This window comes from Mirounga angustirostris, unplaced genomic scaffold (assembly GCF_029215605.1).
Source record: "Mirounga angustirostris isolate CCGP_5_RB_7025 unplaced genomic scaffold, mMirAng1.0.hap1 SCAF_3, whole genome shotgun sequence".
NCBI lineage: Eukaryota > Metazoa > Chordata > Mammalia > Carnivora > Phocidae > Mirounga > Mirounga angustirostris.
In genome coordinates this window covers 86,921,478-86,944,410 of record NW_026991711.1, presented here as the reverse complement: position 1 = coordinate 86,944,410, position 22,933 = coordinate 86,921,478, and the positions used below count along the sequence as shown (strand labels likewise).

Below are 22,933 nucleotides of genomic sequence, written 5' to 3'. Positions count from 1 at the left end.
GCCACTAGACCAGATGGTCTTTAAGGGCCATTTCTGCTTGGATAGGTGCTAGTTCCAAGCGTCAGGACCAATGAGAATGAAGACCAGCAATCTCAGAAAGGATAGCACAAGTGAGTTAATAGTGAAGGAGGCCCTGACTTGGGATTATACCCAGCTTGTCAGAACCACAGCTGCTAATTACAGACCAGAGAGCTACCAGGACCCATGGAGTTATCTATGTGCAACCACAAGAGAAGAGGTGTGCCTGAGAAGGAGCCTGCCAAATTCATCTCCTAACAGACCCAGGAAAAGAATAGATGGGACAGCTAGGAACTGGGAGGAAGTCAGGTCCAGGGTTGGAACCACCTCCCCATTAGTGCATTGGGCCAGAGTCCCTGACACTTGCAGTGGGACATAATGGATTGAGAGAGTGACAGCATGCTGGATGTCTTTGCACCAGGTGAGCTTCCTGTAAAGACAGTTAACTAGCATGGGTGAGAAAACTCTGGTATGACAGCATGAGGAGATCTACTGACCTGCTCCCTAGTGAAACTAGTGAAAATTATAAAAACAAATATTTAAAGTCTCTGGGAATGGTTCTAAAGGCAAACAAAACAAGAACAAAGATACATCTTTTAAACACACACAAGAAAACTTGATCTGTCCAACAGAAAACAAAGAAGGAGAATAAAAATAAATAAGGAGCCCACATATATACATTTCATTCCTATATAACAATGAACATGTGCAAATCAAAATTAAAAACACAATACCACTTCCAACCACCCTAAAGAAAATGAAGTACTTAGATATAAATTAAACACACAACTATGGCCATCTGATTTTTTACAAAGCTGCAAAAGCAATTCAATGGAGGAAGGAGAGATTTTCAACCCATAAAGCTGGTACCGTTGGGCATCTGTAGGCCAAAAAATGAAACCCAATCTAAGTCTCACACCTTATACAAAAAGTAAATCAAAATGGACATAAACTACAAAATGAGACAAGAAGAAAGTATAGTTAATGGAAACTATGGAATAAGATGGAAATAATAATAAATATAATTAGGTTAAACTTACCAATTAAAAGAGAGAAGTCACATGGACCAGATGGACTTAACAGATATATTCAGAACATTTCATCCTAAAGCAGCAGAATAAACATTCTTTTCAAGTGCACACGGAACATTCTCCAGAATAGATCACATACTGGGTCACAAATCAGCCTTCAACAATACAAAAAGATTGAGATCATACCATGCATATTTTCAACCACAGCATTTTGAAACTTGAAGTCAACCACAAGAAAAATTTGGAAAGACTGCAAATACACGGAGGTTAAAGAAAATCCTACTAAAGAATGAATGGGTAGGCCACCTGGGTGGCTCAGTCATTAGGTGTCTACCTTCGGCTCAGGTCATGATCCCAGGGTCCTGGGATTGAGTCCCACATCGGGCTCCCTGCTCCATGGGAAGCCTGCTTCTCCCTCTCCCACTCCCCTGCTTGTGTTCCCTCTTTCACTGTGTCTCTCTCTGTCAAATAATCAACCAGCAAATTAAAGAAGAAATTTTTTAAAAATGTATTGAAGCAGATGAAAATGAAAATATGACAGTCCAAAACCTTTAGGATGCAGCAAGGACGGTCCTAAGAAGGAAGTATATTGTAATATAGGCCTAACTCAAGAAGCAAGAAAAGTCTCAAATATACAACCTATACACCTAAAAGAGCTGGAAAAGGAACAGCAAATAAAGCCTAAAGCCAGCAGAAGAGGGGAAATAATTAAGATTAGAGCAGAAATAAATGATATATAAACAAACAAACAAAACCAGAACAGATCAACAAAACCAGGAGTTGGTTCTTTGAAAGAATTAATAAAATTGATAAACCCCTAGCCAGACTTATAAAAAAGAAAAGAGAAGGGACCCAAATAAATAAAATCACAAATCAAAGAGATAGATCACAACCAACACCACAAAAATACAAACAGTTACAAGAGAATATTATGAAAAATTACAGCCAATAAACCTAGCAATCTGGAAGAAATGGACAAATTCTTAGAAACATACAAACTACCAAATCTGAAACAGGAAGATATAGAACATTTGAACAGACCCAAAGCCAGCAAAGAAATTGAATCAGTAATCAAAAAACTCCCAAAAAAACAAAAGTCCAGGGCCAGATGGCTTCCCAGGGGAATTCCACCAAACATTCAAAGAATTACTACCTACTCTTCTTGAACTGTTCTAAAAAAAAGAAGAAGAAAGAAAGAAATGGACGGAAAACTTCCAATCTCCTTCTACAAGGCCAGCATTACCTTGATTCCAAAATCAGACAAAGACCCCACTGAAAAGGAGAACTACAGCCCAATGTTCCTGATGAACATGGGTGCAAAAATTCTCAACAGGATACTAGCAAATCAAATCCAACAGTACATTAAAAGAATTATTCACCACGATCAAGTGGGACTTATTCCTGGCTGCAGGTGTGGTTCAATATTCACAAATCAATCAATGTGATATACCACATTACTAAAAGAAAGGATAAGAACTATATGATCCTCTCAATAGATGCAGAAACATCATTTGACAATATACAGTAGCCATTCTTGATAAAAACCTTCAAAAAAGTAGGGATAGATGGAACATACCTCAACATCATACAGGCCATATATGAAAGACCCACAACTATTATCATCCTCAATGGGGAAAAGCTGAGGGCCACTTTCACCATTACTTTTTAACACAGTACTGGAAGTCTTAGCCTCAGCAGACAACAAAAAGAAACAAAAGGTATCCAAGTCAACAAGGAAGAAGTCTAACTTCCACTATTTACAGACAACATGTTACTCCATGTAGAAACCCAACAAACTCCACCAAAAAGTTGCTATAACTAATAAATGAATTCAGCAAATTCACAGGATATAAAACCAATGCACAGAAGTCTGTTGCATTTGTATTCACTAATAATGAAGCAGCAGAAAGAGAAATCAAGGAATCGGTCCCATTTACCATTACACCAAGAACCAGAAGATACCTAGGAATAAACTTAACCAAAGATGTAAAATATCTGAACTCTGAAAACTAGAGAACACTTATGAAAGAAATTGAAGAGGGCACAAAGAAATGGAAAAGCACATGGATTGGAAGAAAAAACATTGTTAAAATGTCTATACTCCCCAAAGCAATCTACACATTTAGTGCAATCCCTGTCAAAATACTACCAACATTTTTCACAGAGCTAGAACACATAATCCTAAAATTTGTATGGAACCAAAAGACCCTGAATAGCCAAAGCAATTCTGAAAAGAAAAGCAAAGCTGGAGGCATCACAATTCTGGATTTAAAGCTTTATTACAAAACTGTAGTTATCAAGACGGTATGGTACTGGCACAAAAACAGACACATAGATCAAGGAAACAGAATAGAAAACCCAGAAATGGACCCACAACTACATGGTCAACTAATATTGGACAAAGCAGGAAAGAATATTCAATGGAAAAAAGACAGTCTCTTCCACAAATGGTGTTGGGAAAACTGGTCAGCAACATGCAGAAGAATGAAACTGGACCACTTTATTACACCATATACAAAAATAAATTCAAAATGAATGAAGGACCTAAATATGAGATAGGAAGCCATCAAAATCCTAGAGGAGAACACAGGCAACAATCTCTTTGACCTCAGCCATAGCAGCTTCTTACTAGACATGTCACTGGAGGCAAGGGAAACAAAAGCAAAAATGAACTATTGGGACTTCATCAAGATAAAAAGCTTCTGTACAGTGAAGGAAACAATCAACTAAACTAAACTGTACAGTGAAGGAAACAATCAACCAACTATACTGGGCCTATGGGAGAAGATATTTGCAAATGACATATCTGATAAAAGGTTAGTAGCCAAAATCTATAAAGAATTTATCAAACTCAACTCCCCAAAAAACAAATAATCCAGTTTAAAAATGGGCAGAAGACATGAATAGACATTTTTCCAAAGAAGACATAGAAATGGTCAACAGACACATGAAAAAATGCTCATTATCACTTATCATCAGAGCAATACAAATCAAAGCCATAATGAGGTACCACCTCACACCTGTCAGAATGGCTAAAGTTAACAACACAGGAAACAACAGATGTTGGCGAGGATGTAGAGAAAGAGGAACCCTCTTACATTGTTGGTAGGAATACAAACTGGTACAGCCACTCTAGAAAACAGTATGAAAGTTCCTCAAAAAGCTAAAACTAGAACAACCCTGAGATCCAGCAATTGCACTATTAGGTATTTACCCAAAGGATACAAGAATACAGATTTGAAGGGGTACATGCACTCTAATATTTATAGAAGTATTATCAACAATAGCCAAACTATGGAAAGAGCCCAACTGTCCATCAATTGATGACAAATGGATAAAGAAGATGTGGTTTATATATATATAAAAACATGGAATGGAATGGAATAAAATGGAATATTACTTGGCCATCAAAAGAATGAAATCTTGCCATTTGCAATGACATGGATGGAGCTAGAGTGTATTATGCTAAGTGAAATAAGTCAGTCATAGAAAGACAAACACCATATGATTTCAGTCATATGTGGAACTTAAGAAACAAAGCAGATGAACATGTGGGAAGGAAAAGAGAGAGAGAGAGAGAGAGAGGGAAGCAAACCATAAGAGACCCTTAAAGATAAAGAATAAACTGAAGGTTGGTGGAGGGAGGTGGGTAGCGGGTGGGCTAAATGGGTGATGGGTATTAAGGAGGGCACTTGTTATGATGAGCACTGGGTGTTGTATGTAAGTGATGAATCACTAAATAAAATTTTAAAAAAAGAAAAGGGAGAACTCTCAGAATTAAAAAATTAATCTGGCCATATATTATTTACACACAACCTAAAAACAAAAACACTGAAATATTGAAAATAAATAATACTAGAAATTCCACATCATCTTGAATGAAAAGAAAGCTAAGACAGTGATTTTAATAATAGATAAAATGGAAATCATAAACAACAAAGATGGATATTAAATACTGATGAAAGAATCAATCATGTAATCATCATATGTGCCTCTAAAAATATAACCTCAAAATATATAAACTAACAATTGACAGAAGTGCAAGGAGAAATAAACAATTATATTGCAGATTTTAAAAACTCTCTCAGAAACCAATAAATCAAACAGATCTAAAAAACAAGTAGCAAATAGAATATCTGGACAATAAAATTAGTAAGCTTGAGTGATTCTTTTTTAGCATACTAGGAACATTTATAAAAATATACTGGGCCATGAAGGAAACCTGAATAAATTCCAAGGGCTCAATATGATCCAGAACATATCCTCTAGCCAAAAGGCAATGCAAATATAAATTAACAAAAAAATGTTTTAAAATCTCTTATGTTTTCAAAGTAACATATTAGTAAAAAATCATAAGAAAAATTAAGAAATAGTAAGACAAATGTCAAATTGTGAGACACAGCTAAAGCAAGGCATAGAGGGAAATTATATCTTTAAACATACTTATCAAGAAACAAAAGTTAACAACAAGGATATATATATAATAATTATAATACATATTATATATAATACACATATATAATTATATAATATATAATATTATAATATATATTATATATATCCTTCATAGCCCAAGAGAGAGGAAAGGAGAGAGAGACAGGAGAGAGAGAGAGATGGAGAAAGAGAGAAAGAGAGAGATGGAGAGAGAGAGACTGATTGACTAATTGATTTTAACAAATTGACTTGTGTGATTATGAAGGCCTGGCCAGTCCAAAATCCGATGGGATAGACTGCCAGGATGGAGACTCAGGGGAGAATTACAGTTCTAGTCCAAAGATCATCTGCTGGCAGAATTCCTTCTTGCATAGGGGAGGTCAGTCTTTGTCCTATTAAGGCCTTCAGCTGATTGAATGAGGCTGACCCACATTATGGAGGGTAATCTGCTTTACTCAGTCTACCAATTTAAACATTATTCTCGTCTAAAAGTGCTCTTCAAAGATTTTATTTATTTATTTGACAGAGAGAGCACAAGCAGGGGGAGAGGCAGGCAGAGGGAAAAGCAGACTCCCCGCTGAACAGGGAGCCCGATGTGGAGCTCGATCCCAGGACCCTGGGATCATGACCCGAGCCAGAGGCAGACACTTAACCAACTGAGCCACCCAGGTGCCCCTAAAAGTGCTCTTCAAAGAAAACATTCAGAATAATGTTTACTAAATATCTGGGCACTATAGTCCTGCTAACTTGACACATAAAATTAACCATCAGCAAAAGGTTGAACTGTGCCACCCCTCACTGGAATTCAATTGTTGAAATCTTAATTCCCCAGAACCTCAGAGGGTAACCTTATTTGGAAATAGGGTTATTGCAGATGTAATTAGCTAAGGTGAGGCAATACAGGAGTAGGACGGACCCCTAATATGACTGGTGTTCCTAAAAAGGGGGAAATTTGAATATAGACACACCAAGAGGGAAAACAATGTGAACACATAGGGAGAATGCTAGGTGAACATAAAGTCAGACATTGGGGTGATGTGCCTACAGGCCAAGGAACTCCAAAGATTGTCATCAAGCCACCAGAAGCTAGGGGAGAAGCATAGAACAGATTTTCCTCACAGCCAACAGAAGGAACCAACGCTGCTGACACTTTGATCTTGGACTTCTAGCCCCTAGAACTGTGAGACAATACATTTCTGTGTTTAGGCTGCCCAGTTTGTGGTACTTTGTTACAGTAGCAAACTAATATATACAGCAAGTGACACAAGAATTCTACTTAAGAAGCTGTGAAAAGTAACATAAACCCAAAGGAACAAGAAGGAAGGAACTATAAAGATAAAGGAGCAGAAATCAGTGTAATAACAGAAAGGGAAATGGTGAACTGGAGATGAGAAACAAAACTAAAACTGGTGCACTGAAAAATTACTTCTAGCAAGGGTAAAAGTGGGAAGTGCAGATCAAAAACATAAGAATGAAGAGAGCCTATCTGCGGTTCCAGTTCAAGACAGCAATGGAGAAGGATGTTGAACTCACTCCTACCCATATATGCATTGAATTTACAGCTACATATGGAACAATTTCCTCTGGGGGGAAAAATAAACACACACACACACACAAAACAGACCAAAAGCTAGCTGAGTGACTCCTACACATCAGCCAAATAAGAAAAAAATTCACATCGAAGTGGGTAGGAGACGCTGAGACACAGTCTTGCCATAAACCCCACCCCTGGTGCTGCAACCCACAACTGGGAGGGAATGCAAAACCCTGAGCTTCTCCCTGAGGAGAGAAGAGTCTGAACTCCACACCAGGCATCCCAACTTTTAAGACCTACACCTGAGAGATGAGCCCCCAAAACATCTACCTTTGAAAGCCAATGGGGCTTGTGTCCATAAGACCCACAAGGCTATAGCAAACTGAGAAACAGTTCCTAAAAAGGCTCCCATGCACAAATTCATCTACCCCAGAGCCCAACACAAAGGCAGCTGAATGAAAAGTGCCCAGACTTTCTGTGAAAGAGGATTGTTTGCTTATCTTAAAGCACTGGCCTGAGGGGCAGATGTCTAATTAAACACATGCCTAGGGGTCTGCTGAATTACTCTCCAAAGACAGAGGCCAATGGGCACCATCTTTGCACTTTCCTTCTGCCTTGCTCCAGCTCACCAGTATCTCCCTGAAAGGAGCTTGTACCCTCATCTGGCACCTTGATTTTTGCAGCTGCTACCCAGAGGACAACTCTAGATCATGTGGCTCTGATGGCCAATGGGCCTTATGCTCACAGGTCCTACAGGACTGTAACAAAGTGGGAGACAGTTCTTCGCTACTTACCTCTCCCAGGGCACAGCTCAGAGACAGCAGACTGAAATATACCCCCAGTCTTTCTGTGAAAGAGGCCCATTTACTCATCTCAAAGCTTCAGCGTAAAAGCAGGCTTCTGGTTTGGCACATATCTAGGAACCTACTGAGGTGCTCTCTAGGGATGGAGGCTGGTGGGTACCACCTTTTTGCTCTCCCTCTGGCTCATTCTGGGTTGTTGGTACCTGTGAGAGGCCTAATTACTTATTTTTATGGCTGTGGTCTGAGGGCAGGCTTCTAATTAAACACATTTCTAGGGGCTGATTGCAATCCTCTCCAGAGACAAAGGAAGCCAGTGCATGCCATCTTCATGTTCTCCCTCTGCTCAGCCCTGGGTTGTACATGTCTTTGAGAAAGGAAAGTGTGTACAAGTCTGGTGCCCTGGCTTTTGTGTCTGCTACCCAGAGGATATATCCTTTGGTAGCCTGGCTCTGGTGGCCAATGGGGCTTGTGCACATGGGTTCAGTGGGAGAGTAGCAAAAAAAAAAAAAAAGAAAAGAAAAAGAAAAAAAAAAAGCTTTTAACTGGCTATCACCCCAGGGCTCAGCACAAAGGAAGCAGATAGAAATGTCCATCTCCCTGTCTTCCCCTGAAAAAGGTATATTTGCATACTTTAAAAGTTGCTGCTCGAGGGTCTGGTTTCCAACAACCTGAATCTAGGTGCTGACTGAGATCCTTCCCTTTGGGACATTGACAGTCTTGGCACACCCTCAACTACTGGGACACACTAAAAAATAAAATAGGCTTAGAAAATTACAGGGGTTTGAGAGACAACTAAGATCTAGGGCAGGGTCAAATGATAAGATTTATCTCCCACACCAAGCCACCCCTTCAAAGCTGGGAGAGGTTGCTCTTATATTTAATGCATAAAAAACAACAAAGGGTGGAGTAAAATGAAGAAACACAGGAATATATCCCAAAAAAAGAACAAGATAAAACCTCAGAAAAATAGATTAATGAAATGGAGATAAGTGACTCATCTGATAGAATTCAAAATAATGTTCATAAAGATGCTTACTGAACCTGGGGACAAAAAATGGAAGAAGAGACAGAAATTTTTTTTAAAGTACCAAACAGAAGTCACAGAGCTAAAGGATACAATAACTGACCTGAAAAATAGCCTACAGGGGCTCAACTGTAGACTGGATGATGCAGAATAAAGGATCAGTGAAATCAAAGATGGGGTAAGGAACTCATATAATCAGAACAGGAAAAAGAAAAAAGAATGAAAAAGAGCAAAGATAGCTTAAGGGACCTATGGAACAACATCAGGTGGATCAACATTTGCATTATAGGTGTCCTAGAAGAAGAGAGCAATTGAGTCAGAAAACATATGTGAAAAAATAATAGCTAAAAACTTTCCCAGCCCGGGAAAGGAAACAGACATCCAGATCTAGGAAGCCTAGAGGTGTAAAAAAAAATAAACCCAAAGAGACTCACACCAAAATATATTACACTTAAAGTGTTGAAAGTTAATGACAGAATCTTAAAAGCAACAAGAAAAAAACAACTTGTTAAGTATAAGGGAGCCCCCCAAAAGCTATCAGCTGATTTTTCACCAGAAACTTTGCAGGCCAGAAAGGAATGGCATGATATATTCAAAGTGTTGAAAGTTAAAAATTGCCAACTAAGAATACTCTATCTGGTAAAGCTGTCCTCAGAATTAAAGGAGAGATAAAGAGTTTTCCAGATACGAAAAAGCTAAAGGAATTCATCACCATTAAAGCAGACTTACAGGGACATTTTTGAAATGAAAGGGACTTCTTTAACCTGAAACAAAAGGGCACTAATTAGTGAAACATTAGGAGAACATATGAATGTAAAAATCTCACTGGTAAAGGTAAATATATGATAAAATTTAGAATAATCTTGTAAAAGTGGAGAATTAATCACTTATCATGCTAGTATAAAGGTTAAAAGACAGAAGCAGTAAAAGTACAACTTCAATAATTATTTAATGGACACACAAGATTAAAAAAAGATATAAATTGTGCCCCCCCAAACATAAAATGTGGTAGGTGGGTGAGTAAAAATGTAGGGCTTTAGAATGCATTCAACTTTAAGTTGTTATCAACTTAAAATAGGTTGTTACAAATATAACTTGTTTTATGTAAGCCTTATGGTACCCACAAAACCTACAGTAGATACACAAAAAGAGAAAAGACTCTAACATACCACTACAGAAAATCATCAAATTACAAAAGAAAAGAGCAGCAGAAGAAGAAAGGAACAAAGGAATTACAAAACAGTCAGAAAACAATTAACAAAATGGAAATAAGTACATAACTTTCAATAACTGCTTTAAATATAAATGAACTAAATTTTCCAATAAAAAGATATAGAGTGACTGAATGGAATAAAAAAAACAAGATCCATCTACATGCTGCCTACGAGAAATTCATGTCAGCTTTAAGGATACACACACACAGACTAAAAATGAAGAGATGGAAAGATATATTCTATACAAATGGAAACCAAAAGAAAGGTGAGGCAGCTACACTTATATCAAACAAATAGACTTTAAGACAAAACTAATAAGAGACAAAAAATGTCATTACATAAAAATAAAGGGGTCAATCCAACAAGAGGATAAATATCTGTAAATATTTATTCACCAACATCAGAGCACCTAAATATATAAAGCAAACATTAACAAACCTAAAGAGAGAAATAATGCAATAATAGTAGGGAACTTTAATACCCTACTTTCATCAATGTGATAGATGCTCCAAATAGAATATCATTAAGAAAACATTGGCCTTAAATGAAATGTTAGACCAGGTGGATTTAACAGACATATAAAACATTCTATCCAAATGCAACAGAATATACAGTCTTCTCAAGTGCTCAAGTGTAGGATAGATCACATGTTAGGACGCAAAACAAGTCTTAATAAATTTAAGAAGATTGAAATCATATTAAGCATCTTTTTTGACCACAATGGTATGAGACTAGAAATCAATTACAAAAAGAACTCTGGAAAATTCACAAAAATGTGGATATTAAACAATATGCTTTTGAACAACCAAGGGGTCAAAGAAGAAATCAAAAGAGAAAGAAAAAAAAAAAAACCTTGACTCAAATGAAAATGGAAAGACAACATACCAAACTTATGGAATGTAGCAAAAACAGTTCTAAGAGGGAAGTTCATAGTGATAAATGCCTACTTCAACAAACAAGAAAGATCTCAACCAACCTAACTTCACACCTTAAAAACTAGAAAAAGAACAAAGCCCAAAGTTAGTAGAAGAAAGGCAATATGTTATCAGAGAGGAAATAAATGAAATAGAGACTAAAAAGAAAATAGAAAAGATCAATGAAACTAAGAACTATTTCTTTGAAAAGATAAATTCAACAAATACTTAGCTAGACTGCCAAAGAAAAAGAGAGGAATCAAATAAATAAAAATAGAAATGAAAGAAGAGATGTTACAATGGTTACCAAAGAAATACAAAGGATTAGAGACTACTGTGAACTATTAGATGCCACCAAATTGGACAATCTACAAGAAATGGATAAATTCCTAAAAACATACAACTTACAAAGATTAATCATGAAGAAATAGAAAGTCTGAACATAACAACTACTGGTAAGAAGATTGAATCAATAATCAAAAGCCTCCCAATAAAGAAAAGTTCAGGACTAGATGTCTTCACCAGTGAATTCTACCAAACATTTAAAGAAGAATCAATACCAATCTTTCTCAAACTCTTCCAAAAACTAGAAAAGGAGAAAACACTTCCAAATTCGTTTTATGAGGTCAGCATTAGCCTGGTACTAAAACCAGACAAGGACAACACTAAAGAAGAAAATTACCAGCCAGTATCCCTCATGAACATAGATGCAGAAATCTTCAACAAAATATTAGCAAGCCAAAGTCAATAATACATTAAAAGGATCATATACAGTGATCAAGTGGGATTTATTCCAGGGATGTAAGGATAGTTCAACATCTGCAAATCAGCCAATGTGATACACCACATTAGCAAAATGAAGGATCAAAATCATATGATCATCTCAAGAGATGCAAAAAAAGCATTTGACAAAATTCAACATCCATCTCATCAAAGTGGATATAGAGAAAATGTACTTCAACATAATAACGGCCATATATGGCAAACCCAAAGCCGATGTCACTCAGTGATAAAAATCTGAGAGCTTTTCCTCTAAGATCAGGAAAAAGACAAGGATGTCCATTCTCCCCACTTCCATTCTGTATAATACTGGAAGTCCTAGTCACAGAATTAAGTAAGAAAAAGAAATAAAAGACATCCAATTTGGGAAAGGAAGAAGTAAAACTGTCACTATATGCAGGTGACCTGATATATATAGAAAACCCTAAAGACTCCACCAGAAAACTGTTAGAACTAATCAATGAATCTGTAAATTTGCAGAATACAAAATCAATATACAAAAATCTGTTGCATTTCTATGTACTATAGTGAGCTATCAGAAAGAGAAATTAAGAGAACAACCCCATTTACAATTGTACCAAAAAGAATATTTCTTAGGAATAAATATAACCAAGGAGGCAAAAGACCTGTACACTAAAAACTGTAAGACATTGATGAAACAAAGCAAAGAGACAAATAAGTGGAAGCTGTTCCATGCTTATGATTTAAAGAATTAAAATTTTTAGAATGTCCATATTACCCAAAGCAATGTAGAGATTCAATGTTATTCTTATCAAAATTCAAATTATATTTTTCACAGAAATAGAAAAAAACAATCCTAAAATTTGTATAGAACCACAGAAGACCTTGAATTGCCAAAGCAATCTTGAGGAAGAAGAACAAAGCTGGAGATATCACACTTCCTGATTTCAAACTACATTACAAAGCTACAGTAATCAAAACAGTACATACATGGCATAAAAACAGATTAATGGAACAGAAAAGAGAGCCCAGAAATAAACCCATACATACATGATCAATTAATTTACAAGAAGGCCAGAATATAGACTGGAAAAAGGACAATCTATTCAATAAATAGTATTGGGAAAACTGGAGAGCCATATGCACAAGAATGAAACTGGACCACTATCTTACACCATACACAAATATTAATTCATAATGGATTAAAGTCTTAAGTGTAAGACCTGAAACCATAAAACTCCTAGAAGAAAACATAGGAAGTAAACTCCTTGACATGAGTCTCTGTGATGATTTTTTGGGGGGGGGATTTGACACCAAAAGTAAAAGTAGCAAAACCAAAAATAAACAAGTGGGACTACATAAAATTAAAAAGCATCTGCACAGAAAAGGACATCATCAACAAAATGAAAAGGCAACTACTGAATAGGAGAAAGTATTTGCTAATCATATATCTGATAAGGGATTAATAGCCAAAATATATAAAGAGCTTATACAACTCAACAGCAAAAAACCCAACCTGATTAAAAATAGGCAGAGGATCTGAATAGACCTTTTCTCAAAGAAGACATACAGATAGCCAATAGGTATGTGAAAAGGTGCTCAACATCACTAATCATCAGAGAAATACAAATCAAAACCACAATGAGATAACACCTCATACCTGTTAGAATGGCTAGTATCAAAAAGATAAGAACTAATAAGTATTGGCAAAGATGTGGAGAAAAGGGAACCCTGTGTACTGTTGGGTGGGAATGCAAATTGCTGCAGCCACTGTGGAAAACATCATGGAGGTCCTCAAAAATTAATAGAAATACCGGGGCGCCTGGGTGGCTCGGTTGGTTAAGTGACTGCCTTCGGCTCAGGTCATGATCCTGGAGTCCCGGGATCGAGTCCTGCATCGGGCTCCCTGCTCAGCGGGGAGTTTGCTTCTCCCTCTGACCCTCCTCCCTCTCATGCTCTCTGTCTCTCATTCTCTCTGTCTCAAATAAATAAATAAAATCTTAAAAAAAAAAAAAGAAATACCATATGATCCAGTAATTCCACTTCTGGGTATTTATCTGAAGGAAAGAAAACACTAACTTGAAAAGATATCTGTACCTCCATGTTTTTTGCAGCATTATTTATAATAGCCAAGACCTAAAAGCAACCACATTGTACCTCGATGGATGAATGGATAAAGATGTGATACACACACACACACACACACACACACTCACTCACTCACACAAAATGGAATATTATTCAGCTTTAAAAAGGAAATCTTGCCATTTGTGCAACAATGAATGGACCCTGAGGTTACTATGCTAAGTGACATGAGTCAGACAAAGAAAGACAAATACTATAGTTTCTCACTTATATATGCAACCTAACTAACTAACTAATTAAACAACCAACTAACCAACTAAATTCATAGATACAGACTGGTGGTGGCCAGAGGAGGAGATTTGGGGGTGGGAAAAATGGGTGAAGGGGGTCAAAAGGCACAAACTTCCAGCTATAAAATAAATAAGTCTTGAGGATGTAAGTGCAACATGGTGACTACAGTTAATAATATTGTATTGTAATTGTACTTTTAGAAAGTAGATCTTGAATGTTCTCCTCACTTTTAGAAAGTAGATCTTGAATGTTCTCCTATAGTTTGTAACTATATATGGTGATGGATGTTAACTAGACTTATTGTGGTGATCATTTTAAAATATATACAAATAGTAAATCATTATTTTGTACACCTGAAACTAATATAATGTTAAATGTCAATTATATCTCAATAAAAAAAATAAAATAGAAAGGAGAGGGAATTAGGAACTGTTTTGCTAGAACCTAATAAACTCGAAAACATAAATGAAATAGATACATTCTTGAAAACACAAGAAGAAAATTGAAGTGGTGCTGAAAGCCATCCCTTCTTCCCTTCCAAACCCCAGACACATGTTGTTTTGTGTCTGTGAATTCTACCAAACTTTTAAAGAACAGGCAGTTCCCATCTTAAACAAATTCATACTTCAAAATGAACAACAACAAAAAAACCAGCAGCAGCTGCCCAGATCATTTTATATGTAGTGCCATAGATCTCCCAGTTGGTGCCTAAGGCTTGCTGCCTGACCCTGAACCTTCATATCCTCATCTAAGAACTTGGGTTTATATCCACTATATCCCTAGTGGTTGTTAGGATAAAACAAAATAAAAATCTGCAGGGTGCCTGGAGGTATCAGTGACTCTTCCTTCCCCTTCTGTCCTTACTCTGTGCAAAGTCTAGGAATGAGGGTCACAGCAACTAAAACTTCTTCAGAGATGGAAGATCTGCACAGGCTGAGTCATCTATGAAAGTGGGAGTGCAGTTCTCCAGTGGAAGCCAGCCATGAGCAGAGAATCCTGCTCTGGGGTCGCTGGGCTGAGGGGTTGGGGTTTCTGCTTCCTGAGGAGTCCTCCACCCAGCTTAACCAGGAGGCAGAGCAGGGGTGGAAGGACAGATAGGAAACTGCTAGCTAAACTGAGGCCAAGAGGACCAGGGAGAGATGGGGGGAGGTGGCAGGATGGTGGGGCTGGTGAGCTGGTGGGCACAGGTTCAGGAATAGGTGGACCAAATCCCGAGGGAGGCTAGGAGAGGCTAAGCAAGGAGATGGGCCCCAGGGAAGAGATGGCTTGCCAACCCCAGCTGTCTCAGGGGAGGCTGCAGGCTGAGGGCAGGGATGAGAGTAGCTGTATTGATCACCCTCACTTAGTTAACCTTGTGATGACAGTTGTCTCACAGCAACTGGGGCGGGGGGGGGGTAACTGCTGACTCTCCTCATATTGATGAGGAGGAAAGAGGCTCAGAGGGACTCCCTAAGTTGTCCCTAATGGGGGAGTTGGGTGGAATCTGTGGTAGGCCTCAAAGTCCCTGTTCTGTCCCCTGTGACATGGAGCCAATTTGCAGGTGGAAATTATGTACGGTTGGGCAATGGCAGGACTTGGGCTCTGTCAATATTTGGAATAGGTCAGTCATTAGCCAACGTCAGCCTTGCCCCTTGGCAGGCTCCACTGGCAGGTGCTGGGCTAGGCCTGGTCCTGGCTGTAGCCCTTCTGGGGACTCCATGGGGCTTGGTCAGGAATGGATATGGAAGGGCAAGCAGGTGACAGTGCCTGCCCTCTCTGTTCAGGGTATTTCCCCATGGTAGGTGGTTCCTCATCTGTTCCCACCCAGAGGGCTGCAGTCCTGTCTTAGGGGACAAATAAGCAGATGCTTAGGTCACTGAAACAGTTGAAAAAGTAAGTTTTAAAAGGATCTGTCAAGAATGAAAAAAAGGCATTGAAAGTAGTCATCATGGGGGCATTTAGTTGGCTTGGTTGGTAGAACATATGACTCTTGAGCTTGGGGTTGTAAATTTGAGCCCCACGTTGGATGAAGAGATTATTTAAAAATAAAAATCTTAAGAAAAAAGAATGTAGTCATCATGGGAAAGTCAGAATTTTAATGGAATTTATTGCACTTATTTTGTGTTTTAGTATTATTTTTATTTTAAATTATAGATCGGGGGAGTAGGAACACACCATAATCTTTCTAGTTCCCAGAAATTCTCAGGTCAGACTCTGTTCTGGACCTGTGCTAAGAAAGAGGGATTTTTCTAGGCCCTTTATATGCACTGTTTGATTTAATCTTCTAAGTGATTATAAGAGATGCACACTGTTGCTCTTCCACTTTACCCAGATGAGGAAACTGAAGCTCAGAGAGGTTAAATACTTTCCAAATGCACATGGTAAGTATGGAGAGAATGAAGATCTGCCCCCAAATTTGTCTGACTCCAGGTGAGGATTCTTACTTAATGTCAGTCCTGGAGATACCTCAGCAGAGCAAGGAATTAACAGGACAGGTGAGGGCATCCTTAGGTTCTGGCAGAGGCTGGAGCTGAATGGGGCTGGCTATGGCAACACAGGGTCCTAAAGGCTGACACATCACTGTTGTGTGGTCTCCACAGAGTCCTGCTTTTATTATAAAGTGAGATGTAGGACAGGGTGATAGCAGCTTTCCCAAGACAAGTTATGTGTGCTACAGCTGGGTTGCAGTAACTGGATAGTAACAAGTCTAACTTGGCTCTAGAGAATCTACATTGGGGGCTAGTTACTTCAGCCCACTAGGCCACAGTACTCATCAGTTGTCCCTCATTCGGAAGGCAAGCAAACCCAGATCACACAGCAAGTTGATGGGAGAGCTAAGCCTGAAGCCCAGGTCCCCTGGTTTCTAGCCTATGTCCTTTCCCCTCCCACCACCCTACGTTATGAGCACAAGGGCCAATGTGGGCACTGAGTTCCCACAGAACCCCTCATCAGGCAGGAGAGCATTGCACATGTTTTAAAAAATCATGCATGTGGTTAAACAATCAAATGGTGCAGAGGACTTCATATGAGTAGTCACAGTCTGCCATCTCATCTTTCCTCATTTCTTTCTTTCTGTGTATGCTGATTTGAGGAATTTCTATCGATCTGTCTTCAAGTTCACTAATTCTGTCTTCTGTGTCCAATCTCTGTGAAAGTTGTACAATGAGTTATTAATTTCAGATATCAAAGTTTTCAGTTCTAGAATGTCCACATGATTTTTATTTGCATATTCCATTTCTCTGTAGAAAATCTCCACCTTTTCACCCATTTGGCCCACTGTTTTCTCTATCTTCTTTAATATATTGTGGGTCTATTTGTGGGTCTACATATATTGGCTCCTTTCTTCTTGATTATTGGTTACATTTTTGCTTTTTTCCTGTCTCATAATTTTTATAGAATGCTGATAATTATTTAAAAAGGAATCATAGCAGCTGAAGATTGTATTTTTTTTCCTATCAGAAAATGTTTCTCCTTTCTGGTTCAATCAAGAACTAAGCTGGTATCAGCTGGTCTTTCAGCAGATATTGCAGGCCAGAAAGGAGTGGAATGATACATTCAAAGTGCTGACAGGAAAAAAAAAAATACAACCAAGAATACTCTATCTAGCAAGGTTATTGTTTAGAATAGAAGGAGAGATAAACAGGGTAGGGGCAAAAAAAAAAAAAAAAAAAAGAAGAAGAAGAGATAAAGTGTTTCCCTGACAAGCAAAAGTTAAAGTTCATCAACAATAAACCAGCCTTACAAGAAGAAATGTTAAAGGGAATTCTTTACATGGAAAGAGAAGGCCATGAGTAGAAGTAAAAAAAAATATGAAAGGAAAAAATTCATAGGTAAAAGCAAACATACAGTAAGGTGGTAGGTTAATCATTTATAAAGCCAGTATGGAGGTTAAAACACAAAAAGAGTAAAATCAATTATATCTACAAAAAATTAGTCATGGGATACACAAAATAAAAAGATGAAAAACATGACACCATATATATAAAATGTTGATGGGGGAGTAAAAATTTAGTTATTTTAGAGTGTGCTTAAACCACTTGGACCATCAACTTAATATAGACTGTTACACACATATAATGTTCTATATGGACCCAATGATAACCACAAATTAAAAAAAAATTACACAAAAAATAAAAAGAAAGGAATCCAAGTATAACACTAAAGAAAGCCATCAAGCCACAAGGGAAGAAAGCAACAGAAGAAGAAACAGAGAAGAACTACAAACACAGCCAGAAAACAATTAACAAAATGGTGATAATTACTTTAATTATAAAAGGACTAAATAAGTGCTCAAGTCAAAAGTCATAGGGTCACTAAATGGCTAGAAACAAAAACAAAAACAAAAGTCATCTATATGTTGCCTGCAAGAGACTCACTTCAGACCTACACAACACAGATTGAAAATAAAGGAATAGAAAAATATATACCATACAAATAAAAAAGGCTGGGATAGCAATACTTATATGAGACAAAATAGACTTTAAAATAAAGACTATAGCAAGAGACAAAGAAGGACACTACATAATGATTAAAGGGTCAATCCAACAAGAGGATATAACAATTGTAAATATCTATACATCCAAAGTAAGAGCACCTAATACATAAAGCAAATGTTAGCAGACATAAAGGAAGAAATCAAAAGTAATACAACAATAGTAGGGGACTTTAACATCCCACTTACATCAATGGATAGATCATTCAGACAGAAAATCAACAAGGAAACAGTGGTTTTGAATAACACATTACACTAGATAGACTTTAAATTTTTAAATAGTAATTTAAAAAAAAACTCCCAACAAAAAAAAGATATATCTGTATATATATAGATATATACAGAACATTCCACCCAAAACAAATAGAATATATGTTCTTTTCATGTACATATGGAGCATTCCCCAGGACTGATCACATTAGGCCACAAAACAAGTCTCAATACATTTAAGAAGACTGAAATCATATCAAACATCTTTTCCAACCACAACTGTATGAATCTAGAAATCAGTTACAAAAAAATCTGGAACGAACCCAAAAACATGGAGGCTAAACAACATGCTACTAAATCATGAATGTGTCAACTAAGATATCAAAGAGGAAACCAACAAATACATGGAGACAAATGAAAATAAAAACACAAGGGTCTAATATCTTGGACCAGCAAAAGCAGTTCTAAGAGGGGAGTTTATAGCATTACAGAACTAACTAAAAAACAAGAAAAATCTCAAATAAACACCTAAAGGAGTTGGGAAAGGAGAACAAACAAAGCTAGCAGAAGGAAGGGAACAATAAAGATCAGAGCAGAAATAATGAAATAAAAATTAAAAACACAATAAAAAAGAACAATGAAACCAAGAGCTGGTTCTTTGAAAAGATAAACAAAATTGATCCACTTTTAGCAAGATTTATCAAGAAAAAAACTCAAAATCAGAAATGAAGGAGGAGAAATAGCAGACACCACAGAATCACAAGATTATAAGAGAATATTATGAAAAAACATATGCCAACAAATTGGACAACCTAGAAAAAAGGATAAATTCCTAGAAACACACCATCTTCCAAGGGCGCCTGGGTGGCTCAGTTGGTTAAGCGACTGCCTTCGGCTCAGGTCATGATCCTGGAGTCCCGGGATCGAGTCCCGCATCAGGCTCCCTGCTTGGCAGGGAGTCTGCTTCTCCCTCTGACCCTCCTCCTCTCATGCTCTCTGTCTCTCATTCTCTCTCTCAAATAAATAAATAAAATCTTTAAAAAAAAAAAAAAAGAAACACACCATCTTCCAAAACTGAATCAGGAGGAAATAGAAAATTTGAACAGATTAATTACTAGTAATCAAATTGAATCAGTAATTTAAAAAAAAAACTCCCAACAAAAAAAAAGTCCAGGAACAGAAGTCTTCACTGATGAATTCTACCAACTTTTAGAGTTAAGACCTATTCTTCTTAAACTATTGCAAAAAAATAGCAGAGGAAGGAAAATGTCCAAATTTATTCTATGAGACTGGCCTTACCCTAATACCAAAAACCAGACAAAGACATGACAAAAAAAGAAAACTACAGGCCAATATCTCTGATGAACATAGATGCAAAAATCCTCAACAAAATATTAACAAACCAAATTTAACAATACATTAAAAAAGTCATCCACCACAATCAAATGGGATTTATTCCAGGTTGCAAGAGTGGTTCAATATTCATAAATCAATCAATGTGATAGATCACATTAACAAAGAGAAAGGATAAAAACTGTATGATCACCTCAATAAATTCAGAAGAAACATTTGACAAAATACAACATATATTCATGAAAAGAACTCTCAACAAAGTGAGTTTAGAGGGAACATACCTCAACATAGTAATGGCCATATATGAAAACCCATAGTAACAACATAATTAATGGTGAATAACTGAAACCTTATTATCTATGATAAGGAACAAGACAAGGATGTCCATACTCAACACTTCTATTCAACATAGTATTAGCAGTCTTGGCTGCAGCAATCAGAATAATAATAATAATAATAATAATAAATAAAAGGCATCCATCCACATTGGTAAAGAAGGAGTAAAACTGTCACTATTTGCAGATGACAGATGACATGATACTATATATAGAAAACCCTAAAGACTCCACCAAAAATCTACGAGAACTGATAAATGAATTCAGTAAATTTGCAGGACACAGAATTAATATACAGAAATCTGTTCCATTCCTATACACCAATAATGAGGTAGCAGAAAGAGAAATTAAGAAAACACTCTCATTTAAAATTACACCATGCTCTCCTCCAGCCATCCAATATGCCAAAAGGAGAGAAGGCTAAGGGGAAGAAGGTGGTCCCAGCCCCTGCTTTTCTGAAGAGCAGGAGGCTAAGAAGGTTGTCAGGCCCCTGTTTGAGAAAAGACCCAAGAATTTTGGCATTGGACAAGACATCCAGCCCAAAAGTTACCTCACCTTCATTGTCAAATGTCCCTGCTACATCTGGCTGCAGTGGCAAAGGGCTATTTTCTATAAATGTCTAAAAGTGCCTCCTTCGAGGGGTACCTGGGTGGCTCAGTCATTGGGTGTCTGCCTTCGGTTCAGGTCATGATCCCAGGGTCCTGGGATCGAGCCCAGCATTGGTCTCCCTGCTCCGTGGGAAGCCTGCTTCCCCCCCTCCCACTCCCCCTGCTTATGTTCCCTCTCTCACTGTGTCTCTGTCAAATAAATAAAATCTTAAAAAAATAGAATTAAAAAAAAAAGTGCCTCCTTTGATTAACCAGTTCACCCAGGTCTTAGACTGCTAAACGGCTACTCAACTGCTTAAGCCGGCCCACAAATACAGACCAGAGACAAAGCAAGAGAGGAAGCAGAGATTGTTGGCCTAGACTGAGAAGAAAGCTGCTGGCAAAGGGATGTCTTCACTAAGAGGCCACCTGTCCTTCAAGCTAGGGTTAATACTGTCACCACCTTGGTGGAAAACAAGAAGGTTCAGCTGGTAGTGGTTGCACATGATGTGGATCCCATTGAGCTGGTTGTCTTCCTGCCTGCTCTGTGTCATAAGATGGGGGTTTCTTACTGCATTATCAAGGGGAAGGCCAGGCTGGGGTTTCTGGTCCACAAGAAGACCTTCAGCACTGTTGCCTTCACAAAGGCTAACTTGGAAGACAAAGGAGCTCTGGCTAAGCTGGTGGAAGTTATTAAGACCAATTACAATGACAGATATGGTGAGATCCACTGCCATTGGGGAAGCAATGTCTTAGGTCCGAAGTCAGTAGTTCGCATTGCCAAGTTGGAAAAAGCAAAGGCTAAAGAACTGGCCACCAAACTGGACTGAGTGGATGCTGTTGAATTTTCTGTATTTACCACAAAGACACAGATGTAGTGAAAAGAAGGGCCATATGCACCCCAATGTTCATAGCAGCAATGTCCGCAATAGCCAAACTGTGGAAAGAGCTGAGATGCCCTTCAACAGATGAATGGATAAAGAAGATGTGGTCCATATACACAATGGAATATTACTCAGCCATCAGAAAGGATGAATACCCAACTTTTACATCAACATGGATGGGACTGGAGGAGATTATGCTAAGTGAAATAAGTCAAGCAGAGAAAGTCAATTATCATATGGTTTTACTTTTTTGTGGAACAAAAGGAATAGCATGGAGGACATTAGAAGAAAGAAGGGAAAAATGAAGGGGGGGAATTGGAGGGGGAGACAAACCATGAGAGACTATGGACTCTGAGAAACAAACTGAGGGTTTTAGAGGGGAGGGGGTGGGGGGATGGGTTAGCCCGGTGATGGGTATTAAGGAGGGCACGTACTGCATGGAGCACTGGGTGTTGTATGAAAACAATGAATCGTGGATCACTGCATCAAAAACTGGTGATGTATTATATGGTGACTAACATAACATTAAAATAAAATTAAAATAAAATAATAAAATAAAATAAAAATAAAATAAAATAAAATAAAAATAAAATAAAATAATTTTCTGTACATAAAAGTAATGAAAATTCTCTTTAAAAAGATAATAAATAAAATTACACCAAAAAAATACCTAAGAATAAATTAAACCAAAGAGGTGAAAGACCTATACTCTGAAAACTATAAGACACTGATGAAAGAAATTAAAGATGACCAGAACAAACAGAAAGGTATGCCATGGCCATGGATTAGAAGAATTAATATAATTAAAATGTCCATACTACCCAAAGCAATATACAGATTCAGTGCAATCCTTATCAATACAAACAGCATCTTTTACAGAACTGCAACAAATAATTATAAAATTTGTATAGAGATTATTATGCTAAACAAAATAAGTCAGAGAAAGACAGATACCATATGATTTCACTTATATGTGGAATTTAAGAAACAAAACAAATGGGAGG

General features: G+C 37.5%; 1 protein-coding gene and 1 pseudogene across 1 annotated transcript in view; one reads left to right on the top strand and one right to left on the bottom strand.

The window, feature by feature from the left end:
• The window catches only part of IWS1 (interacts with SUPT6H, CTD assembly factor 1), a 137,139-nt gene that overhangs the window by 20,931 nt on the left and 93,275 nt on the right, over positions 1-22,933 (bottom strand). The window lies entirely within an intron of this gene.
• LOC123839165 (large ribosomal subunit protein eL8-like) lies at positions 20,854-21,875 on the top strand (annotated as a pseudogene).